General features: G+C 45.3%; 1 pseudogene; it reads right to left on the bottom strand.

Annotated features, from left to right (window-relative positions):
- Nucleotides 1-1,303: 1,303 nt before the first annotated feature.
- LOC141094592 (uncharacterized) lies at nucleotides 1,304-2,328 on the bottom strand (annotated as a pseudogene).
- Between the last annotated feature and the right edge of the window lie 21,182 nt (nucleotides 2,329-23,510).

A 23,510-nucleotide genomic window follows, 5' to 3' on the forward strand; every position in this document is an offset into this window, starting at 1 on the left:
CAGGGAGAAATGCAAAGTACTACATCTGGGCAATAAAAATGAAAAAAGCATATATAGAATGGGAGGAATAGGGCTAAGTGACAGCACATGTGAAAAAGACTTGGGTATACTAATAGATCACAGACTGAATATGAGTCAACAGTGTGATGCAGCAGCAAAAAAGGCAAATGCAATTCTAGGATGTATTAACAGAAGCATACAGTCTAGATCACGTGAAGTAATTATTTCCCTCTACTCCTCTTTGGTCAGACCTCATCTGGAATATTGTGTCCAATTTTGGGCACCACATTTTAAAAAAGACATCAACAAACTGGAGCAAGTTCAGAAAAGAGCGACCAGAATGGTGACCGGTCTGCAAACCCTGTCTTATGAGGAAAGGTTGCAGGATTTGGGAATGTTTAGTTTGCAAAAGAGAAGACTGAGAGGAGACTTAATAGCTGTCTACAAATATCTAAAGGGCTGTCACATTGTAGAAGGATCAACTTTATTCTCATTTGCACAAGGAAAGACTAGAAGCAATGGGATGAAGCTGAATGGGAGGAGACACAGATTAGATATTAGAAAAAACTTTTTGACAGTTAGAGTGATCAATGAGTGGAACAGGCTGCCACGAGAAGTGGTGAGTTCTCCTTCAATGGAAGTCTTCAAACAGAGGCTGGACAGACATCTAACTGGGATGATTTAGCGAATCCTGCTTTGAGCAGGGGGTTGGACCAGATGGCCCAGGAGGTCCCTTCCAACTCTACGATTCTATGATTCTATGATTCTAGTGGGACATCATCCTTCCCAAGTCGGTGCCTAGCAACACATTGGTGGGAATAGCCTCTGATTCTCCCACTTCTCTCAGTCCTTCCCCTGCTCCCACGTCCAGGTATACACGGGCCATGGGCACGGCAAGGCTGACCCCTCCAATCCTGGTTATAGACATAGTCTTTCCTGGTGTGATATCGGCAGGGTTTACCATTGCTTGACGCACCAGAGTCACCTCTGCCCCAGTGTCTCTGAGACCAATGGTGACTTTATTGCCAACAGTGACAGATTGACAGTTTTCATTGGTCCTCACTTCAGACCCAGCCACAAAGAGGACAGAAGGTGGGGGCCCAGACGACGTTGAGGTTGTAGTTGGGCGTTTCTCCCTATCAAGGCAGACTGCTCTGACATGTCCTTCTTAGTTGCAGGAGAAGCATCGCTGTGCATCGCCTAAAGAATGTCTAATTCCCGGGACCCCATAGGAGGTGGGCTTGGACGGCACTGGTGATCGGCTGGCAGAGGGAGACAGGTCCCCGTTTGGCTTACCTCTCTTTCAGCTGAATCCCGATGGCTTCTGCACCTCAGGCATTGTGTTAGCCACATAACAGTCAGCAATCTTTGCAGCCTGATCCGCAGTTTGTGGCTCTTGATCACATACAAATTGTCATACATACGTGGGGCACATATAAAGAAATTGATCCTTGACCATAAGATCCGTTAAGTCCTCAAAACTGTTAACAGAAAGTCCCCTGATCAATTGGTGAAACGTGGTTCTCAAGGTGCTCACGACATCTGCATAGCTGTCAGTTGATCCTCGTTGTAGGTTCCGGAACTTTCTTCAATACATTTCTGGGGTCAGGTTGTATTTGCTGATCTGGGCCTCTTTTATTGCCTCATAGTTCCCATCTAGCTCTGGTGGGAGGCCAGCAAAAACTTCCAGGACTTTGCCTCTCAACCCTGGAGTTAGATACTGTGCCCACCGCCCACGGGGTAGATAGTATTGCCTGCAGGTTTTTTCAAACCCCGAAGGAAAGTATCTAAGTCTGTATCCTTCTCTATCACAAGGAAGTTTTCCAAATGTGGTCTCCTTGGATTTATGTCCTGGGAGGGGGGTAGCTGAGGACTGTTACCCCTTTCGATTTGAGCCATCTGAAGCTTGAAAGCTCTCTCGTCCTGGCGTTCTGCAGCCTCTCTCTCAGCCTGGTGTTCTGCAGAAGCAGCCTGGCGTTCTGCAGACTCTCTCTCAGCCTGTCAGTACTGTAGAATAAGCTGCATGCGCAGATTGATATCACTTGTTCCCAGCTGTTGTAAATCCATTTGTAAAGTAAAGTCCATAGGCTCCACAGCACTGGCATTACTAGCACCTCCATCAGGTATCTCCAGTGCAAGAGCTGGCATTGCTGAGTCTCTCTGAGGTGGACTCTCTCTTTGCCCAGATCCTGCAGTATTTTGCTCTACATTTTGATCGACCAAGGCGCGTATCAGCAGTTCCTTCGATTTGTCAGCTGTCTCTATTCCTCTCTGCTCACAGAGGTCGACCAGAGCCTCTTTGCTCTGCTTCTTGTACTGGGCTGCCATATCGATGAACAGCCTTTTGTCAAATAAAAGATAGAAAAGAAAAATGGGGAAGGGAAACTGTTTTCAAATATGTCTAAGTAAGCACTGAGTTGAATCTTGTACAACTGGTGCACTCCTCGCAAGGATACCAATTCTTTAGTACAGGGAATAATTGCTTAAACCATGTACTAATGCTCTAATAGAAATAAATTCTATCCAACCACTCTGCCACCAACTTGTCACGTACCCACTTCTCAGCACATGACTTGGGGTTGTGCCTGCAAGGGTTAATCTATCTCCTCTGACTCAGTCCAGCATTCAACCTCTGTTCTGTGCTGCAGTAGGAGCATAAATCACACCGACACAGACCCCCCCCTTCATACACGTGCTGCCACCACTCACCGAACACATGGGCGATGAGTCCTGGAAAAAATACTACTATATGCCAATCATCAGGATCACTCACTCTAAGGCTATGGATTCTTTAGAGCCTACAAGGTTCAAACTTATTAATGTTTTACGATTTATACAAGTATGCAAAACAGTTATAAAAATAAAAGTGAGAAACTTACAGAAATATCTAAACTTTGCAGTCTGGCATTCTGCTCCCTGGAGGGGGATGAATATGGAATAGGAAAAATAGACATTGATCCAGCTCACTCACAGGGCTTATTTAAAAATTAGCAAACTTTTATTGGATAATCCTTTAAAAATGAAAGATTACAAACAGACATCTGATGAATATGGAATGGCTCACACCAGCTTGGCTGTCCCTCAGTCTGTGAACATCTTTGTATGTGTAAAGGCCTAATTTATAGATTTAACCTGGAGATCAGATTTCTAGACCAGTCTCTCAGGTTAATAATCTAATTCCTGGTTTGTGACTGGACTATGGTTACTATGCCAATGAATACATTATTTTTCTCTGAATGCTGTTTGTATAACTTTTCTTTCTCATGGCAAATAAATTGTGTCAGGCTGCAATTTGACATCTCCCCATCAAAGACACTAGGAGGTGTGAAATGTTTCCAATTCTGTGTGTGTTCTCAGGAAGCCCCCTGGGGTTGAGACCAGGAAAACTGTCTTTTGTGAAGAGCTGCAGCCTAGGGCGGATGCTAAGTTACTTCTGGTCATACATCCATACAAATACATATTTCACTACATACATATATTAAAAAAAGTAAAAAGCAGCACAAGTGGATATAGGGTGCAAAGCCTCATAGGTACATACCAGTCCTTCCAGATAAATAAAAAAATTTGAGACACCACACCATAGATCAATTATAAAGTGCTATTTATTGGCCCATGTGGCGACATTTCGGTCCATAAGTGTGGACCTTTCTTTAGGTACACACTAATATAAATATATTTTATAGAGGTGTGGGGAGGCCCAAATAGAACTTTTTCTACAGGGTCCTATGATTGCTATGTACGCCCCTGCTTGCAGGGCAGTAATAATGAGGGTGATCTGCCTTGCTTCTCGGAGCCCGAGGCTCCAGGAATCCCATTGCCAGAGTGCCCTCATCATAAACAGCATACCGGGCAAGGAGGAGAGCCCACTCACATTTCTTGCACAGGGGCCCCAAGCTGTCATTGTCCGTTCCTGGTCAGATTTGCACATAGATGAAAAGTGGGGCCCTTGAGTTGGTTACCAGTGGGCCCTTGGCACCCCAGTCCAACACTGTGCACCACTCCAGCATTTTTTTTTAATTTACCACTGGATTTGGTGAAACTATTCTAAGTTCCCTGCCATTCTTCTTATACAAGTCGCCATCTTCTTTTGTTATTGGTGCTGCTCCGGTTGGTCTCTAGCAATTTGTGACCTGCCAGATCACTCCAGTGTTTGCTGGGCGATCCAGAATCACAACTCAATGGAAGTCAGAATCAGAACAAAGTTCTCTTAGACTTGCATCTTGTGACCATTAATGCTGACCTACGGTCAGTCAGCAGTTGTGTCACAGAATGGCAGCTCGTGACCAATGTGGTGCCAGGAACACTGAAGACAGTGGCTGGTAAGTACAACATTGGTGTCAGGGAACTTACATTAGTGACACTACTCCAGCACTGAAATAAAAAAAATAAAAAGCTGGAATGGTACTTTACAGACACATGATCGTTTGGGACCCTTTTAAAGATTTTACATTGGGGCCCATGAGCATCAATGTACGCCACTTCTCAGAACTGGATACTTTAATTGACCCACATGGGACACATGACTGTAGTTATAATATACAGTCCCCTGTAAATTGTAGTCACCCATTAATTCTGTGACCATATGATAGCACAAAGCTACAGATGATGGAACTACAGTACAGGGTGATTTCTAATATTTCTAATAATGAGTTGTAAACGGTTCAGGATTCCTGATAATATAAGAGGAGATTATTTAAAATACTAATTAAATAACTGAATCATGGGAGCAGGGCTGGAATACCATCAGTGCCAACTGGGCAGTCGCACAGTGGCCCAAGTCACAGTCATCTAAAATGGTGCATTATTAGCATTTTCTTTTAGAGCACCATTGATCCATGCAGTTGTACCTGAGAAAGGGTTATATACAAAAGACAAATGTAAATTACAGTCAAGAAACTAACAATGGCAGACTGGTACAGAAAGGAGATAGCCCTGCCCTTGTGGGCTTACAGTCTACAGAGTAATGGGGAAATAGTAGGTTGGGGGGTTTCAGTATCCCTGATTGGGTGATGTGACAGTGGGGTTCATGCAAGCTGTAAGGCTGAAAGTTCAGAATGTGGTGGGTGCCGACGTGTTGAGGCACAGAATTTCAGAGGATGAGGGGCACTCGGGAGACGTTTTGGAGGCGATTAGGTGAGAAACGTATAAGTGTGGAGGAGGGGAGGAGGTCTTGGGAGGACAGGAGGTGACACGTTGGAGGATACCGGGAGATTATTTCAGAGTTATATGGAGGAGACAGATTATGAATGGTTTATGATGAGCTATTTGACTGCAAAGAGCCTATATACTGCACTTGCAAATGGGCTTTCCTCTGTCTATGTTCGCCCTTGAAAGTGTGCGTGATGTGAGGATTCACAAGTCTGCGGTCACATAGAATGACTGCAGACTTCTAGCTTAAAACACCTCTCCAACGGAAGGTTTTTTCAGCACTGTAGAGGCGCTTTAAATGTAAACCCCCTGCCTTGATCACGTACTCACCTCCCAGCGTCTTCACCGTTTTTCCGCTCGGATCCTGAGGCGCCATTTTGTAACAGTAACTTCTGACTGGCCTTAAGTCAGAAGCTACGTCCCAAGCTTCTAGTACAAATCTGTGAGAGCCAAAGTAAGGCTCTCATAGACTTGTATTGAAAAGTGACCCCTGCTCAGCTCCATGAAACACTTTATTGCACCACACTAGCGGTGCTATAAAAAATCATTGGAGTGGTGCTTTAACATCGGACATCTACTTTCAGAATGGTGTGTGCAATGCCAGTTGTAATGAATCGCTCCCATAGTGTTTAACTGTATAACACTAATGTTTGAAGGCAGCCAAAAGCTTTAATAAACCAGGAGCTAAATCTTTTTTTGCCGGATCCGGAAGCTATTTTTTAGATTGAATTTCTTTTATAATCTCCTTTTACACAGTAATATTTGGGCAAACATAGAGACCCCAGATCCTGTTCTATGACGCACTGCAAACATAAACTTTCCTCTGTGTTGTGTGCTTTTCTTCATAAACACTCGGCAAGTTCCAGTGGTTTTACTGTTTACATTGTACAGTATGACTCACTTCTCAAGGTTCTGTGCTCAGCTCGGGGAATTCTTAGCACTGGACATTTATTTCAAGGATTCAACTGCTTGGTAAAAAATTGTGTTCTGGGAAGAAGCTTAGAAAACATTGCAAAAAAAAAAAATCTCTAAAATCACAATTAATAACTGTTACAATATGTTTAATTGTGACCAGATTTTCCCTTATTTGCTATGGAAGCGTGCATTACAGTTCCATTCAGTCCAGTAAGAAAGGTGTCAACATTAGCACAGATTAGGAGGCCATATCTGATGGTGATTAATAGGAAGCTGATGACATCCTTGTTATAGTTATTAGAAGGGGCAAGGGCAGACACCATCAATAAAGAGCCATATATTTGCTGCTTCATTTGTAATAGCTATTTTGAATGTACAGGGAGGTCCATGAAAATCAGGACCCACAACCCTGCTTTCATTGTGTGGTTTTACTGGATAATGCTTATTGGGGCTCAGTTATCAAAACAGTTGTATAATAAATCTGACTGTTCCTCATATCACTCAAACAGAGCTAACAAATGCTGCTGGAGAGATGAGCGCAAATAGGGTCTTATGCGATGCACAATAAATCAATATAATCAGATTATACTCACCAAATGGAGCTATTATTATAGCATGTAGAAATATCTGCTGCAGCAGATCCACGGGTCAGCAAGTTACTAATTTGTAAATAAAAGAGCGGGTAAATGTGGATATCATCCACGCTGATGAATAAATGAAAGTCCAGACGTGCTTTACATAGAAAATGGTGGTTTATTCAATACGTTTCAAAGTCCAAGTGACGTCTTCATCAAAAAATAGATGCTGTGTTAAATAGGCAGAATTTCAAATAACGGCGCCAATGGGATCACCTGACAAACAGACAATGTCAAAGTTCACAGATACGACACATGGTGGGCTCATGAGTTGGTACATAATTTAGTAAAATATATAGTGTATTGATGTTTCATATTATTAGTTTTTTTCTACTCAACAGTGCTAAAAATGAAAAAAGAAGAAATGATTTTATGAAGATAAAAGAATTCAGAAGAAACGGATACGAACTTGCACAAAAAAATGGACAAAGATCACGTATGTGATCGAAACGCGTCGCTTTGCCATCATTTCTTGCCATTGGATCTGTCCGAGAGCAATCATATTTTTATTTAACATTTTTCAATAAAGGATTTAGATTTTTTAAGGAGCTGGAACATTGCTGTTTTTTTCTAAAAGTTTCTGACTGTACCAAATGTTAAGTTCTGCTTTTCTATTGCATCAAATACTTATTTAATGCAATAAAATGCAAATTAATTATGTAAAAATCATTCAATGTTATTTTCTGGATTTTTTTAAGATTCTATCTCTCACAGTTGAAGTGTACCTATGAAAAAAACTGCAGACCTCTCCATTCTTCATAGGTGAGAAAACTTGCAAAATTGTCTGTATATCATCAGATACTTATTTTCACCACTGTATATGCACAGGTTCATTCATAGAAACTAAAGGACTGTCTTACTGGTCAATTCCTGAACCTACCAGAGAAAAAACAATATACCCAGATTGGTGTGGAAGTGGTATAACACAGGATTTGTGGTGGATGCCAAAAAAGCTGACTAGATCCACATGTTTTAAGGAAGTCAGCTTCCCTGATGGAAATTAAGCTATGCTCAAAAGGTAATTTCGTCCTTATTCCAGCAGACTGAGAGGAGCTGATTCATTTTTTTTTACTGAGCTCATACAGAAGGTAAGGATAGAGGGTTTGAAGTGGTCTACCAGGGCACTAAATAGTTCTGAGCTCACTGCATTCTTCTGTACATCATTGCTAGTGACTGTGGTGGTTCTTCGTATACATAGGCAGCGATCAAAGCATCATTCCTAACTTAACCCCAGTCCAACTTACACTAGGAGGCGTTGGGGGGAGGAATGTTTCCACTATTGAGCAGACTCTCAATAGCAGCACTCAGGTAGATAGGCAATGAAAAGATAAAGAGGCAGAAAATGGCTGCTCACTCTCACTGTCTGCGGGTGAGGCTGGACTGAGAAATTTGATTGACAGAGTGGTACTGCAGAGTCCAGTGTTGAGGAGACTATGGAGAGATGTGATGGGCTGGTGACATGCTCTTTTGTGACAAAATGGAACAATCAATCAATGATTGTGTTTCTCCACTTCCCAACCCCGAATCCTCATCACTGATCTATTCTGCTCATTCTGAATCCTGTGGGCAAAGTAAGCAGTGTGCATCCTGATCCACATCCTGGGGTTCAAGGCATCAACAGTGTTGTGGTTCTGTCTGGTTCCATCACCACAAGTCCTGTCATCTCTCCTCTGTACTTGGAAACACTAAGAGATCTGGGAAATCCAGATCCTTGAGATGGTGGTCCCTGTCACCTTCAAAGATGCATACATCCACATCTCATCCAGCTCTGACAGTCATGTCAGAAAACTTATGTGTACATACAGCCCTAGTTTGATTGCTCCTCAGCTCAAGTTCATTCTTCACCTTTGCAAATTGCTGCTACAATGTATAACAATTCCTTCTATTGCAGGGTAAGTGCGTTGTTTTTTTACATTTCTGATGATGTGAAACAAAACATTGGAGAGAACAGTGACACTGATATATGGTTACTTGTGTCAGTAAATCAGTCATTGGTTAATAAAGAAAGGAGATTTGACAAGCCAAATATCAGTAGAAAGCCAAATTGTTTCAAAATCGATAGGTAATTGGTTTCAAGGCTTTGCTGTAATAGAGCACTTCATTGGCCATAATCCCCCATTCTCTCCCCCTCCAAAAAGATGCTATGTAATGTTCATAAATATGGACCATATTTACAATACATCAAAAATTCATGGTGGTAATGCTTGGTGGAAGTATGATGAAGAATTTTGTTGCTGCCAGTGCCCACACCTTAGGTTGGTTGTGGGTTAAAACTAAAGATATTTTGCTCAGGTTTATGCTGGCTCATCGACCTTCCCCCTATCAAAGTGTTGCCACTGGATCACCATCAGCCTAAGCAATTTCATTGGTGGTTAAGGCACATGTTGCCTCTTCTACAAGAGTCATTGCAGATTGCTTATTCAAGCAGGAGTGCTCTGCATGTTGTGGAAACTATTTAGCTGCAAAATGCCTCTAACCTTCAAAAGTTTCACACACATCCCATCCCAGAAATCTGTCAAAGAACACAAGTAAATGTGACCACGATGGCACTGTGGCCCATATCAAACCTAAGAAGAAAAATGCAGCTACTCTCTGTTTTGATTCACACCTAATAAATTTCAGCAAATCAGCGATTGCCTGGGAACAAACAGAGGGGAGAGATAGAGAAATTGAGAGAAAGAGAGGAGGAAGGTGGAAAGAGACAGAGAGATTGTCATTTTATGAAGGATTAAAAAAAGACTACTATTAAGGCGCTGTTACTGCAGTATATCTCAGTTCTATCAATCCAGTCACACTACGTGATTATACAGCTACATTATATATCTCTCTTAAATCTTTGGATTAGTATTCACAGTCTGAGACTATCACTCACATTTTCAATTTGCTTGAGCACTGAAAGTAGTACACCACAAATAGATTAGGCCCTTTTCTATCCATGGGTGGTATGACCTTTACACCCTGACCTCCTATTCCTATACTGTAAAACTGTTAAAACAGAGGTGTAGCTAGGGGTTCAGCTCTGGTGGGGCGAAACATCTGAGTGGGCCCCTAACCAGGTAACCCTGATTACAACTATGATGTTGCAGGTGATGAGGTGTCGGCTCCTACCGGAGCAATTTCTTCGAGGACTTCATGTGCTTGTTCCTCCCGTAAATCTTCATGTGGCTGTTCAGAGTTCAGTTGCACAGCCTGAGGTGGTATCACTTCTTCGGGCATACCCTTAATCCGAGCTACTTCACTCCTAGAGGAAATTGTGATGTCTTGCTCTCCTAAGTTGACATAGTGCACTGGGACCATTCCATCACGGACAATGGCTAGCGAATGGACCACCAGGAGCCCGGGAGGTAGTTTCTCCAGAATAGAAGACTCAATTTGGATCGCTACCCCTTCAAGCAGTGTGCGAGCCCGAAAGGACAGGGTAAGTACGGTCTGCCCTGGTGGTAGAACAAGTTTGGTCGAGGCTGGAACGATCACTTTTCTCAATGTCCCCCTGTCACTGGAGGACTCTTGAGCCTGAGCTACATGGATCAACTGTTGGAACACTCTCCTCTGGGGATGTGCAGGCTCCACTGTTTCAGAATTGCATTAGAGGGCCCACTGATTAGGAGGCTCCGGAACTCAGTTAGGAGATTCATCACCAGAGGTAACCCCAGCCTTCTTTACCTCAGCCAACTCCCCTCTAATAACTTGAAGTTCTCTCTGCAATTCTTCCACCCATTGGGGTTCGGGGATCTTATTTACAGATACCTCTCTGCTCTGGACCTGACTGTCATCCCCTGCTCTTGTTCCCGTGTGTGGGCTTCGCTTCCCACCTCAGAAAAAGTCAGGCGCGGGTTCACCTGCAAGCGTTCCCATGGGCCTGTTTTGTCAGTATGTCCTGCAAGCCCGTCACCAACTGATCCTTGCAGCATTATGTCAGTAGGGCCTACACCTATACCGTCTTTTCTAGCGATAGCAGTGTGTAACTCCTGAAGAGCATTCATATACTGGGTCACAGTCTCCTCCTCCCTCTGCATACGACTAAACAGACGCATCCTCAACTCCCCTACGTCCATGGGGTCCCAATGGGTCTCTTCCAAAATTTGCGGCACCTTATTAAAGGTGTCCCGTTCTCTGGGGGGGGGGGATCATAGCATAACTGAGTCTCTAGCTTCTTCATATAATGCCATTATGGATTATGGCCACCTCGGCTTTTAATGCAGGGGTCATGGGGTGCATTCTCATCATCCTCCTTATGCTTTCAGTCCAGCTCCATATAATGATATTGTTCCCCACGAACTTAGGGAGATTGTTCAACATTGCCTCCAGGGAAATACTGAATCTAGGGCCGCGCCCAACCGCTTGATCTGCCACCTCCGTGCTGTTAGACTGCATGTGTAAGGTTAAGCAGGAACGCGGGATGCAGTGATGAGCAGGAGGCAGACCAAGAGTTAACCGGTGTTTAATACAGGGAATATCCCATGCGGGGAGAGAGTAAGGGAGGTGTGGGAGGTTAAGGTTCAAGACGAGAATAAGTTTTCAAATAATGGGTAAACTTATTAATCTGTTGTTTCCAGAGGATGGAGGCTTGGAGATCCCGCGGTGACGTCGTAGGAGACGCGTGAAGTCTCTGGCCTGGTCCTGGAGAAATGTGAGGCACTGTCTCCATGACGAACCCATACATCAAAGGTCTTGAACTCCTATCTGACCATGGTGTATGGGCACGTCAAAGGTCATGAAGGGGTTTATGTTGAGAAATACAGGAAGATACTTATCCATCATCATTCATCAGCATCTTCATCAGATCCTCTATGGATGTAGGTTTGTGCAAATCCTTTTGTCTTTTCAGGTAATTCCAGACAGACTTGATCGTGTTGAGATCAGTGCTCTGTGCAGGCCATATCATCACTTCAAGGAATCATTGTTCTTCTTTATGCTGAAGATAGTTCTTAGTGACATTTGCTGTATGTTTGGGGCTATAATCCTGTGGCAGAATAAATTTGGAGCCAATCACGTGCCTCTCTGATGGTATTGCATTATGGATAAGTATCTGTCTGCATTTCTCAGCATTGCATACACCATGAAATTGGTAACGCTAAGGACCATTGATGCTCTGGTCAGCTAATGAAACTTAGTGTAACAGATGAAAGACACATCACGCTTACTTCTTTTCAAAATCGTAAGATGTCCAGCAGAGCCATCAGCCCAGAACGTACAACACCAATCTAATGTTCCGAGAAGTCAAGTCAAGTCAAGAAGTGGTCTTCAAGAAAGAATTGCATTCAAAAGTCATACATTCAGTATGGAAATAAGGCCAAGTGACCCAAGTATGCCAAAAACTGAGAAACCGAGATGCAGAAAAATGTTAGAAGATACTCTGGACTCATTCAAAATATTAAATATTTGGCTGGAGAATGGTACAATAATTAGGATCTGTAGACAACAGTGAAGATTAGTGAAGGTTTATTGTAAGTTTGGGGATGCATTTGAGCAAATAAAGTTGTGATTTTTTAATAATATTAATGGAGACCTGAATGCTGATAAATATAGCCAATGTTCCGAGAAGTCAAGTCTGGCAAGAAGTGGTCTTCAAGAAAGAATTGCATTCAAAAGTCATACATTCAGTATGGAAATAAGGCCAAGTGACCCAAGTATGCCAAAAACTGAGAAACCGAGATGCAGAAAAATGTTAGAAGATACTCTGGACTCATTCAAAATATTAAATATTTGGCTGGAGAATGGTACAATAATTAGGATCTGTAGACAACAGTGAAGATTAGTGAAGGTTTATTGTAAGTTTGGGGATGCATTTGAGCAAATAAAGTTGTGATTTTTTAATAATATTAATGGAGACCTGAATGCTGATAAATATAGCCATATACTTATTCATCATACAATACCATCAAGACAACGTGCCTAACTGGCTTCAAATTTATTCTGCAGAAAGATAATGATTAATGACACCAAAGATACAACCAATGTCATTAGGAAATACAGTATATTCAATATAAAGGAGAACAAGGATTCCTGGAAGTGTTGATGTGGCCTATTTAAAACCTTGATTCTAAAATCGAGTCTGTCTCGGATTGCAAATTGAAAGAGTTTTACAAGAGTTTTTGGAGAGGATTCTCTCCAACATACTTTCCAAAAACTCTGTCTGCACATAACCTAAGTTGTTCACACCGAGATTTTTGTTGTGTTTTTGGAGCAGAAACTCTCCAAATCATCCTTAAAAACTCAAAACTCCTCAGAAACTAGGGAGTCTTCACTCAGGCTCTTCTCCAAAAAGTCAGCAAAAAGGCTCACTGTGCACATGCCCTAATAATATGTTCAGATAGATTTTTTTTTTCTCCAGCAGTTTAAAACTACTTTCTTTCTTTGGGGAGCTTTTGGTGGAGTATTTCATTTCCTGAAGTGGAAGAGTTTTTCAAGCATTTTTGCAGCCTTTTGATTGCGCAATGCTGAGCGCTTTCCATCAGGAGCAGTTTCATAGAAGTGACATCCACTTTTTCTTCCAATAGGACTTTTTGAAAATCTGAAGTATTTAAACAAAAAAAGCTCAAAATCCTGAACATATTAACAGCAAGTTATTTTTCCATAGGAATTAATAGGAAGATTCTTTTGAGCATTTTGTGAGCACTTTTTCTGCCATTTTTGGGAAATGAGCCACTTAAAAAATGCCTGAAAAAGGTGCAGTGTGAACATACGGTAACTTTATAGGCAGATGCATGTTATGTAATACCGGTGGTGACATTTGATGCATATGAAGTGGGCTCAGCTCCGAAGATGTACGTCACATTGTGAAGGGGTTAAAGTTAACTTTGTTTTGTTTAGGACATGTTTCTGAGGCAGAAATAATAATAAGCTGCACAGTTCTTTCTTTGGCTGCAGCAACATAAGTGACTCATTTTCTACATATTTTAACATTATACAGATTTTAGGAGAGAAATAAAAAGTAAACTGAGAGCAATTTTTGAGGGATGAAAGGTATTTCAGGGATCATTTTAGCATGGACTTGTATATGGACAGTAGATGGTGTCGCCAAAATGTCACCTTGGTCTGTCTAGTAAGGCCCAAGTAAAAAAAAAGTTTGAGAAACCCCAGTTTAGAACATGCTGATGTAGGATTATAATCCTAGATCAGTATGACCTAAATGTATATTGTAAGGCAGCGGCAATGAGGCAGTGACCCAAGATATTCCAACACAAAAGTCTTTATTTTGGCAATTTACAACATAAAGGCAAACGTTATCATCCGGATCGCAGCTGATTAGTGTTGAGCGATACCACCCGATACTGAAAAATTTCAGATCGGCCGATCTAAAAAAAAGCATCGGGTATCGCCGATTCCGATCCCGGAAGTCCCATTCAAGTCAATGGAACAGAAATATCGGAATTAAAAAAAACCCTTTCTTTCCCTGTCGGTTAATTCTACATGAAGAAAAACAACTGATAATAATGTAGAATGTATTGTGGGAGGTGTAGGAGACATTAAACCCATAGAGGTTTAGCCCAGTCAAATGGAATAGCAGGAATTTGTTTGTTTTTTTTAGACGTTCGTAGTTACAAAGATATTGACTATGTTAAAGTCTTTAATTTTTTGTCACATATGTATGTTTCACTACTTCCATGCTCTTCACCTTCTTTTTTACCTTCTCCCACACTTTCTCCTTCATCATCTTCAGCAGCAGCAGTATCTTCTTCTTCTTCTTCCTATTCTTCTTCCTATTCTTCTTCTTCCTATTCTTCTTCTTCCTATTCTTATTCTTCTTCCTATTCTTCTTCCTATTCTTCTTCCTATTCTTCTTCCTATTCTTCTTCTTCTTCCTATTCTTCTTCTTCCTATTCTTCTTCTTCTTCCTATTCTTCTTCTTCTTCCTATTCTTCTTCTTCTTCCTATTCTTCTTCTTTCTATTCTTCTTCTTCCTATTCTTCCTATTCTTCTTCTTCTTCTTCTTCCTATTCTTCTTCTTATTCCTATTCTTCTTCATCATATTCTTATTTGTGTCAGGCATTCCTGTAGTTGTTATCTATAAAAGTTTGAAGATTACACCTTCCGTTCAGCCTGTCACAAAAGATTTACAACAGGATTTGTCCGCGTTCAGTTTGGCCTGCAGCAGCAGGCCTTTTCCAGGGGCACGACGAGGAGGAACGGACTCACCCCCATACACTGCTTAGTCTTCTTCTGCTTATAAATTTGATAATCTCATTTGCTCAGATTTTTAGTCTTATGCTTAATGTTCTTCTGCTTTTGGTTTTTATGCTTCTTGGTGTTCTGTCTCTTGTTGTTCTGCATCTTGGTGGTTGTCTTCCTGTTCTTTGTCCTCTTGGTCATCTTCTTCAGGGTCATCTTTTAGGTATTCTTCTGTGTGGTCTTCAGGATCGTCATCTTCAGGGTCATTGTCAGGGAGATCCAGAGTGAGAATCAAAAACCATTTCCACAAGCTTGAACTTTGAAAAGTAGCAGAAGTTACAAGAAGGCTGAGGAACTGGCGAGAACCAACTGATGGTACTGGAACCCGGAGTGGCAGCAGAATGAACAAGAGCCAATGTCACAACCGTGGACCAGCTGACGGTGCTGGAACACGGTTACTAAGCAGGAGGTACCTGTGCTCCAAAGCACTACCAAGGACCAGCAGATGTTGGTGGAACTCGGATACCGACAAGGAGGCACGTAGGCCAAAGGCACTGCCGAGAACCAGCTGACGGTGCAGGAACCCGGATGGGTAGCAGAAGCTGCAAGAGCAAATGAAACTAGCGAGGACCAGCTGATGGTGCTGGAACCCGGAGGGGCAGCAGAAGGAACAAGAGCCAATGGGACAACCGTGGAACATCTGATGGTGCTGGAACATGGTTACTAAGCAGGAGGTACCTGTGCTCCAAAGCACTACCAAGGACCATCAGACGTTGCTGGAACTCGGATACCGACAAGGAGGCACCTAGGCCAAAGGCTTTGGCAGGAACCAGCTGACGTTGCTGGAACCCGGATGGGTAGCAGAAGGTACCCATGATTAACAAAGTGTCGCGGGCCGCAGTTACCGAAACCCACAGTCCTACAGGGGGTGCTTTTCCTATTGGCACTATGGAACCAGCCTTTGTTACCAGAACCCGCAGTCCACATAGGAAGCACTGAAACTGCAGGCACCATAGACTCGGCTAACCCGACCGCAACACGACAGGACAACGTATCAGTGGCAAAGTGACGTTGACACTACCCGGAAACAGCAGGCGTGCTGTAACCAGGCTGGGCAGGAGGGAGTGCCCATGCCAAAGACACTTCCGAGAACCAGCTGACGGTGCTGGAACCCGGAGGGGTAGCATTAGCTACAAGACTCAATGGAACTACCGAGAACCAGCTGACGGTGCTGGAACCCAGAGTGGCAGCAGAAGGAACAACAGCCAATGGCACAACCGTGGACCAGCTGACGGTGCTGGAACATGGTTACTAAGCAGGAGGTACCTGTGCTCCAAAGCACTACCAAGGACCAGCAGACGTTGCTGGAACTCGGATACCAACAAGGAGGCACCTAGGCCAAAGGCACTGCCGAGAACCAGCTGACGGTGCTGGAACCCGGATGGGTAGCAGAAGGTACCCAGGAAAAAAACAAAGTTGCAAGGCCGTGAGCCGGCCGCAGTTACCGAAACCCACAGTCCAACAGGGGGTGCTTGTCCTATTGGCACTATGGAACCAGCCTTTATTACCAGAACCCGCAGCCCACATAGGAAGCACCGAAACTGCAGGCACCATAGACTCGGCTAACCCGACCGCAACACAACAGGACAACGTATCAGTGGCAAAGTGAAGTTGACACTACCTGGAAACAGCAGGCGTGCTGGAACCAGGCTGGGCAGGAGGGAGTGCCCATGCCAAAGACACTTCAGAGAACCAGCTGACGGTGCTGGAATCCGGATGGTTAGCATTAGCTACAAGAGTCAATGGAACTACCGAGAACCAGCTGACGGTGCTGGAACGCAGAGTGGCAGCAGAAGGAACAACAGCCAATGGCACAACTGTGGACCAGCTGACGGTGCTGGAACATGGTTACTAAGCAGGAGGTACCTGTGCTCCAAAGCACTACCAAGGACCAGCAGACGTTGCTGGAACTCGGATACCGACAAGGAGGCACCTAGGCCAAAGGCTATGCCGAGAGCAAGCTGACGGTGCTGGAACCTGGATGGGTAGCAGAAGCTGCAAGAGCAAATGACACTAGCGAGGACCAGCTGATGGTGCTGGAACCCGGAGGGGCAGCAGAAGGAACAAGAGCCAATGGGACAACCGTGGAACAGCTGACGGTGCTAGAACACGGTTTCTAATCAGGAGGTACCTGTGCTAAAAAGCACTACCAAGGACCATCAGACGTTGCTGGAACTCGGATACCGAGAAGGAGGCACCTACGCCAAAGGCTCTACCAAGAACCAGCCTTTATTACCAGAACCCGCAGCCCACATTGGAAGCACCGAAACTGCAGGCACCATAGACTCGGCTAACCCAACCGCAACACGATAGGACAACGTATCAGTGGCAAAGTGGCGTTGACACTACCCGAAAACAGCAGGCGTGCTGTAGCCAGGCTGGGCAGGAGGGAGAACCCGTGCCAAAGACACTGCCAAGAACCATCTGACGGTGCTGGAACCCGGAGGGGCAGCAAAAGGAACAAAAGCCAATGGCACAACCGTGGACCAGCTGATGGTGCTGGAACACGGTTTCAAAGCAGGAGTTACCTGTGCTCCAAAGCACTACCAAGGACTAGCAGACGTTGCTGGAACTCGGATACCAAGAAGGAGGCACCTAGGCCAAAGGCTCTGCCGAGAAACAGCTGACGGTGCTGGAACCCGGATGGGTAGGAGGGAGTACCCGTGGCAAACACACTTCTGAGCAGCAACATGCGATGTTGAAGCCCAGGGGTCAATCATGCAGCAGGTTGAGGCCAACTTGGAGCGAGTTTTATATTGGTTGTACACAACTACTGATTGTAACCCTGCTCCACTTTGGCCTCTGGCTCTACTGTCTCTAGTATTTCACCTGGCCTCCAACCACGCCAGTTGCTGCTCTGCAGTGTTGTCTGCACAATCCACACTTGTTCCTGAGTTACTGGGGCTCAGTCACGTCCGTTGATCCCCTGATGTGTGTCCGGCAAGGTGTCCTGCTCTGTCCACATTCCTACAACTATTAATGGGAATGGGGACAGAGCAGGAGACATTGCCGGACACACATCAGGGGATCAACTGACATGACTGAGCCCCAGTAACACAGGAACAAGTGTGGATTGTGCAGACGGCACATCAGAGCAGCGACTGGCGGGCTTGGAGGCCAGGGGAAATACTAGAGACAGTACAGCCAGAGGCCTAAGGCCTCTTTCACACATCAGGTTTTCGCCGTCAGGCGTGATCCGGCGCTTTTGACAGAAACCGGATCCGGCGAAATGCAATGCCGGATCCGGTTCCCCCCCCATTGACTTGCATTTGCGCCGGATCGCGCCGGATGGCCATGCGTTTCATCCGGTTTTCGCCGGATCCGGCAATGTGTCGCAATGTGTCGCGATCCGGCGTCTGGAAAAAACGTCTACTGTAACGTTTTTTGTCTCCGGCGAAAAAGCCGGACCCGCCGGATCCGGCGCGTCCGGCTTTTTCACACAATGAAAGCCTATGAGCGCCGCAATGCGCCGGATCCGGCGAAAGCCGGATCCGGTGGCCGGATCCGTTTTTTTTGGTCTGAGCATGCTCAGTAGCTCTGCCCACAGGAGACATATAAAAGCAAGACAATGGGACCCTCAGCCACACCCAACATGCCACCCAAGCCAAGAACCAGGAGCAGGAGAAGGCAGCAGACATCTGCAGCAGCAGCACCATCAGCACCACCCCAAATGGAGCAGCATGCTGAACGGGAGGGGAGTCCAGAAGCAGATGAGAGACGGTAATTATCAAATCCCCCATTCTTTCAAACTAGGGCCATGGAATATCAAGATATTCATTGGCCCTTTGTTTCTCTTTATTCAACAGCCGCCAAAGAGATGCAGCAGCAGCAGCAGCAGCAGAAATGGCATCACTGGCAGCAGCAATACCCACAGCCATGGAGTCTGGCCATCAACAGGACAGCACATCTTCTTCTGGGAGCCCTCCCTCGCATCGTCAGCGTTTGACGGTAAGTTTTTATTTCCAAAATCCATCATCTCTGTAATATATGTGTATTCATTGCCTTTTATTTCAAAACAGGAATCACAAGATGAAGAGGAGCTCCCAGAAGAAGAAGGAAGGGGTGGACAGACACCTGGAGTGGGCTCACAATTCGTAAGTTTTTTGCATCAAACGCAGAAACACAACATCACACTACACACAACACATAGAAAACAATGTTCTGCAGACCACACACAGCAAACAAATGCCTACATCCAAAGACATAACATTTTTTGTTTTCTTCTCTAGTCTTCCCAATCTGGTGCTCGGCCAAGAGGTCCTCGCAGTGCCTCCCAGGGTCGTCGGCGACAGCAACGCGGCGGTCACCAGCGTGTAAGTATAAATATTTTTGCTTTGTTTTTTTGCACTTTTTATTTCATTTCTTTTGTGGAGACTAATTATGTTATTTTTGTCTTTTTCTTTAACAGCCTTCACAGCGTGCTCCCGACTCTGACGGTGAGGATGGAGGGATTGATGTGGATCGCCTCATCGATCTCGTCAGAGAAAGGGAGCCGCTCTGGAATATGGCTGACCGCCGCCACGCTGACCTGATCATTACCCGACGACTCTGGGAGGAAATCTGTTCTCTCCTTGTGGGCCGCTGGGAGGACCTCGAAGCTCGGGCCCAGATTAAAGAGCGTAAGTATATACAGTAACGGTTGCTTGATGTAAACCAGTGTTTCCCGAACTCCAGTCCTCGTGGTCCCCACGGATCATGTGTTCAGGATTTCTATTTACTATGGAAATCCTGAAAACATGACCCCTGGGGACCATGAGAACTGGAGTTTGTGAAACACTGATGTTGTATACTAACCACTCCTTTCTCGTTTCAGGGAACAGAATTGTGAATCGGTGGCGGTCTGTGAGGGATCGTTTCAAGAAGGAGTTCAATAAAGAGATGCGGGCCCCGAGTGGATCTGGAGGACGCAGGAGCAAGTACAAGTACGCACAAGCCCTGTCATTCCTCCGGGAAACAATGCTCACCAGAAGGTAAATATTACACACCACATGTGAAAAAAAATGTTAGATGTAAATTTTTTTTTTCAGCCAGGGCCATACCATGTCAGTATTTTAATTGTTTTTTTTTCTCTTTATTCCACAGCACGGTGAGCAGCACTCGGGAGCCTGCACGATTGGACCCTTCTGAGGCGATCCCTGAGGAGACCGGCACCGAGGGACACTTCGACCGCCCCGGTACATCTGCACCTTCCCAGCCTTCCCACACATTCGACCCATCTGTCCCATCCACCAGCACAGGAGCATCGTGGCCGCCTACATTACATGAAGCTGCTGGTGAGGAGATCGCTTTCCCTTTACCCCACCCTTCTGCCCCTGCCGCCTCTAGTACACCTGCGGGTACTGGGCGGCAGCGGCAGAGGGGTCAGGAAAAGAGTTATGCGCAAGAGTTATTGCATCTGAATGCATCTTTCCAGAACTGTCTCAAAGTCTTGTCAGAGCAAATCTCCGCAGGCTTTCAGCAGATCAACTCCAGCATTCTGGAGGTGAAGACACTTCTGCAAACCATGCATTCAGAAGCAAGATCTTCGCCAAACCACACCTTTTTCAGGTCTGTTGTGGAGCGCATGGCAACACTATCTCCTACCCAGCAGATGCATGTAATGCATTCGTGCCACGGTGCTCTACAGCAGGTTACCTCCCAACCTCCACCTCCCACCACTGTAGTTCCTCCACCTGCACCCCCTCCAGCCACTTTCCATCCTCCCCCTCCTATTACATCTGCACCCCCTCCAGCCACTTTCCATCCTTCCCCTCCTACTACATACCAGCAACCTGCCCAGTACCAGCAACCTCCCCAGTACCAGTCATCTCCCCACTTCCAGCAACCTGCCCCGTACCAAACTCCTTCCCCGTACCAAACTCCTTCCCCGTACCAAACTCCTTCCCCATACAACTTTCCATCAACATCATCTGCTCCTACAGTCCCTGCCCAACCCTCCACTCCACCACCCACCACCTCTTCTGCTTCCCACATGTCCACCCATTCTGTAGTTTTTTCCACACCTTCACCTCTAACTGTTCCTTCCCCACCACGATCCCAGTCCTCTCTCCACACACCCAGTGTCGAAGTATCCCGCAGCCCCTCCAGCAGTATTTCCACCCCACAGTACACAGAATAAAAATGCCCATTGGGTTTAAAACCTTTATTAAAAAAGTTTTTTGCACTTTAAAAACATTTTACAAAAAAAAAAAAAAATTTAAATAAAAGTTAAATTATCGTTTCACAATGGTTGTCTGTCATTTCTTTCTGCGGCGAACTATGTTTTAAAAAAAGGTTAAAGGTATTTCAAAGGTAAAAAGGTATTCAAAACCAGGTATAACTGTGGGTAAATTTTAGCTTTTTGCCACAGTTGTGTTCCTGGTTGTGTTTGAAGCAAAGTATTTCACCGAAAAAGTTGTGTTTATTGTTGGTGATTTCCTACCAATGTACACAACTTTTGTTAAAAGGTGAAATACTTTGCATAAAACACAACCAGGTACACACCTGTGGCCTAAAGGTAAAAATAGTAAGACCATGACAAGATAGCCAACTTTGGTTGGCAAAGGTATATACTGTTGGTCCAGAAGGTACACAAGTTTAGGGCAAAAATCTCTCACACTCTGTCATCCCAGTGTACTCTGCCTTGAGGTGACATAAAGTATAGTGGAAAATTGTCCCTGAAACCGTCACAGAACTTCTAGTGGTAATATTTCCAATGACAACATCCATCTTCGCCAGTAACTTGCTCTTCTCTCCAACCTGCACTTTCTTCTCTACAACCTGTCAAAGAAGGGCTGTAGGAACATGCTATATCTAGTTTTCCAGTAGCCAATCCCGTTCGGAAGGCCACAAGGGTCAATTTTAAAAACCGGATCCGGCGTAATCCGTCGAAAAATGGATAGAAAAACGGATAGAAAAACGGATGAACCGGATGAGACGGATCCGGTTTTGTCTGTCAAGAACAAGACGGATCCGGCAGAAAACCGGATCCGGCACTTCAGGTTTTACAAAACATTTGCCGGATCCGGCATTCCGGCACGACGCCGGAACACGCCTGACGCCGAAAACATGATGTGTGAAAGTAGCCTTAGTGGACCACGGTTAAAAGTCAGTAGTAGTGTGATGTTGGAGGCAGCAGTAGACTTTGCCATCCGCACAGCAGGGGAACAGCTGGCGTTACTGAACCCCACAGACACAGGAGCGAGTGATTCTATCTGTGCGGACGGCACTTCCAAGCTACAACTGGCTGTGTTGAAGCCCAGGATTAATGCTCCGAGCAGGCTGAGGCCTACTTGGAGCAAGTGGAAAATAACATGTAGTGTGATGTTGGAGGCAGCAGGAGATTTTGCCATCCGCACAGCAGGGGAACAGCAGGCATTACTGAACCCCACTAACACAGGAGCTAGTGTGTGTTTCTCTGTTAAGACGGCACTTCTGAACACCAACTGGCATTGTTGGAGACCAGGATGAGGCATGGAGCAGGCTGAGGCCTGATAGGGTTGGCATGTGGCGGCAGCAGGAGACTTTGCCATCTACACAGCAGGGGAACTGCTGGCATTACTGAACCCCACAGACACAGTAGCGAGTGTGTTTTTCTCTGCGAAGACGGCACTTCTGAACACCAACTGGCGTTGTTGGAGCCCAGGATGAGGCATGGAGCAGGCTGAGGCCTGATGGTGTTGGCATGTGGAGGCAGCAGAAGACTTTGCCGTCTACACAGCAGGGGAACAGCTGGCATTACTGAACCCCACAGACACAGTAGCGAGTGTGTTTTTCTCTGCGAAGACGGCACTTCTGAACACCAACTGACGTTGATGGAGCCCAGGATGAGGCATGGAGCTGGCTGAGGCCAACTTGCAGCATGTTTTATAGAGGTAGTAGACTACTACTGATTGTAACCGTGCTCCACTATGGCCTCCGGCTCCACTGTCTCTAGTATTTCCCCTGGCCTCCAACCCCGCCAGTGACAGCTCTGAAGTGGTGTCAGCACAATCCACACTTGTTCCTGTGTTACATGGGCTCAGTCCCGTCAGTTGATCCCCTGATGTGTGTCCGGCAAGGTCTCCTGCTCTGTCCTCATTCACACTACTAGTAATGGGAATGTGGCACTATATAAATAAATGATTCCGCGTGGAATCATCGAAGGCACGCAAAACGAGGCAGATGTCCTTCATAGAGGCCCACTCAGTGGTGCTGAAATGTGACCTGCGCACATTGCGACTTGTTTGCAGCTGGCACTCCATGACTGCTGCCTGCTTCTCACACAACTGCTCCAACATGTGAGTGAGGTTGCCTAGGCCAAGAGCTGCCACCAGATTTTGGCCATTCTCACACACTACCAAGCCCGGCTGGAGATTCGCTGGCACAAACCACACGTCGCTCTCCTGCTTGATGGCATTCCAGAGCTCCTGCGCTGTGTGGCTTCGATTCCCCAAAGAAATTAATTTCAGTACGGCCTGTTGACGTTTGGCCACGGTTGTGCTCATATCGGTCGTAACAGGCTCCTGCTGCGCTGTTTCAGAGGAACTTGAGTAGGAGGAGGAGTAAATATGTACAGACTGAATTCCTGCAATCCGTGGAGTTGGCAGAACACGTAGAGCGCCACTCTCCAGATCTGTACCCGGCTCCACAACATTGACCCAATGGGCAGTGAGGGAAAGG

This window comes from Dendrobates tinctorius, unplaced genomic scaffold (assembly GCF_039654945.1).
Source record: "Dendrobates tinctorius isolate UK_male_01 unplaced genomic scaffold, ASM3965494v1 ptg000064l, whole genome shotgun sequence".
Lineage (NCBI taxonomy): Eukaryota > Metazoa > Chordata > Amphibia > Anura > Dendrobatidae > Dendrobates > Dendrobates tinctorius.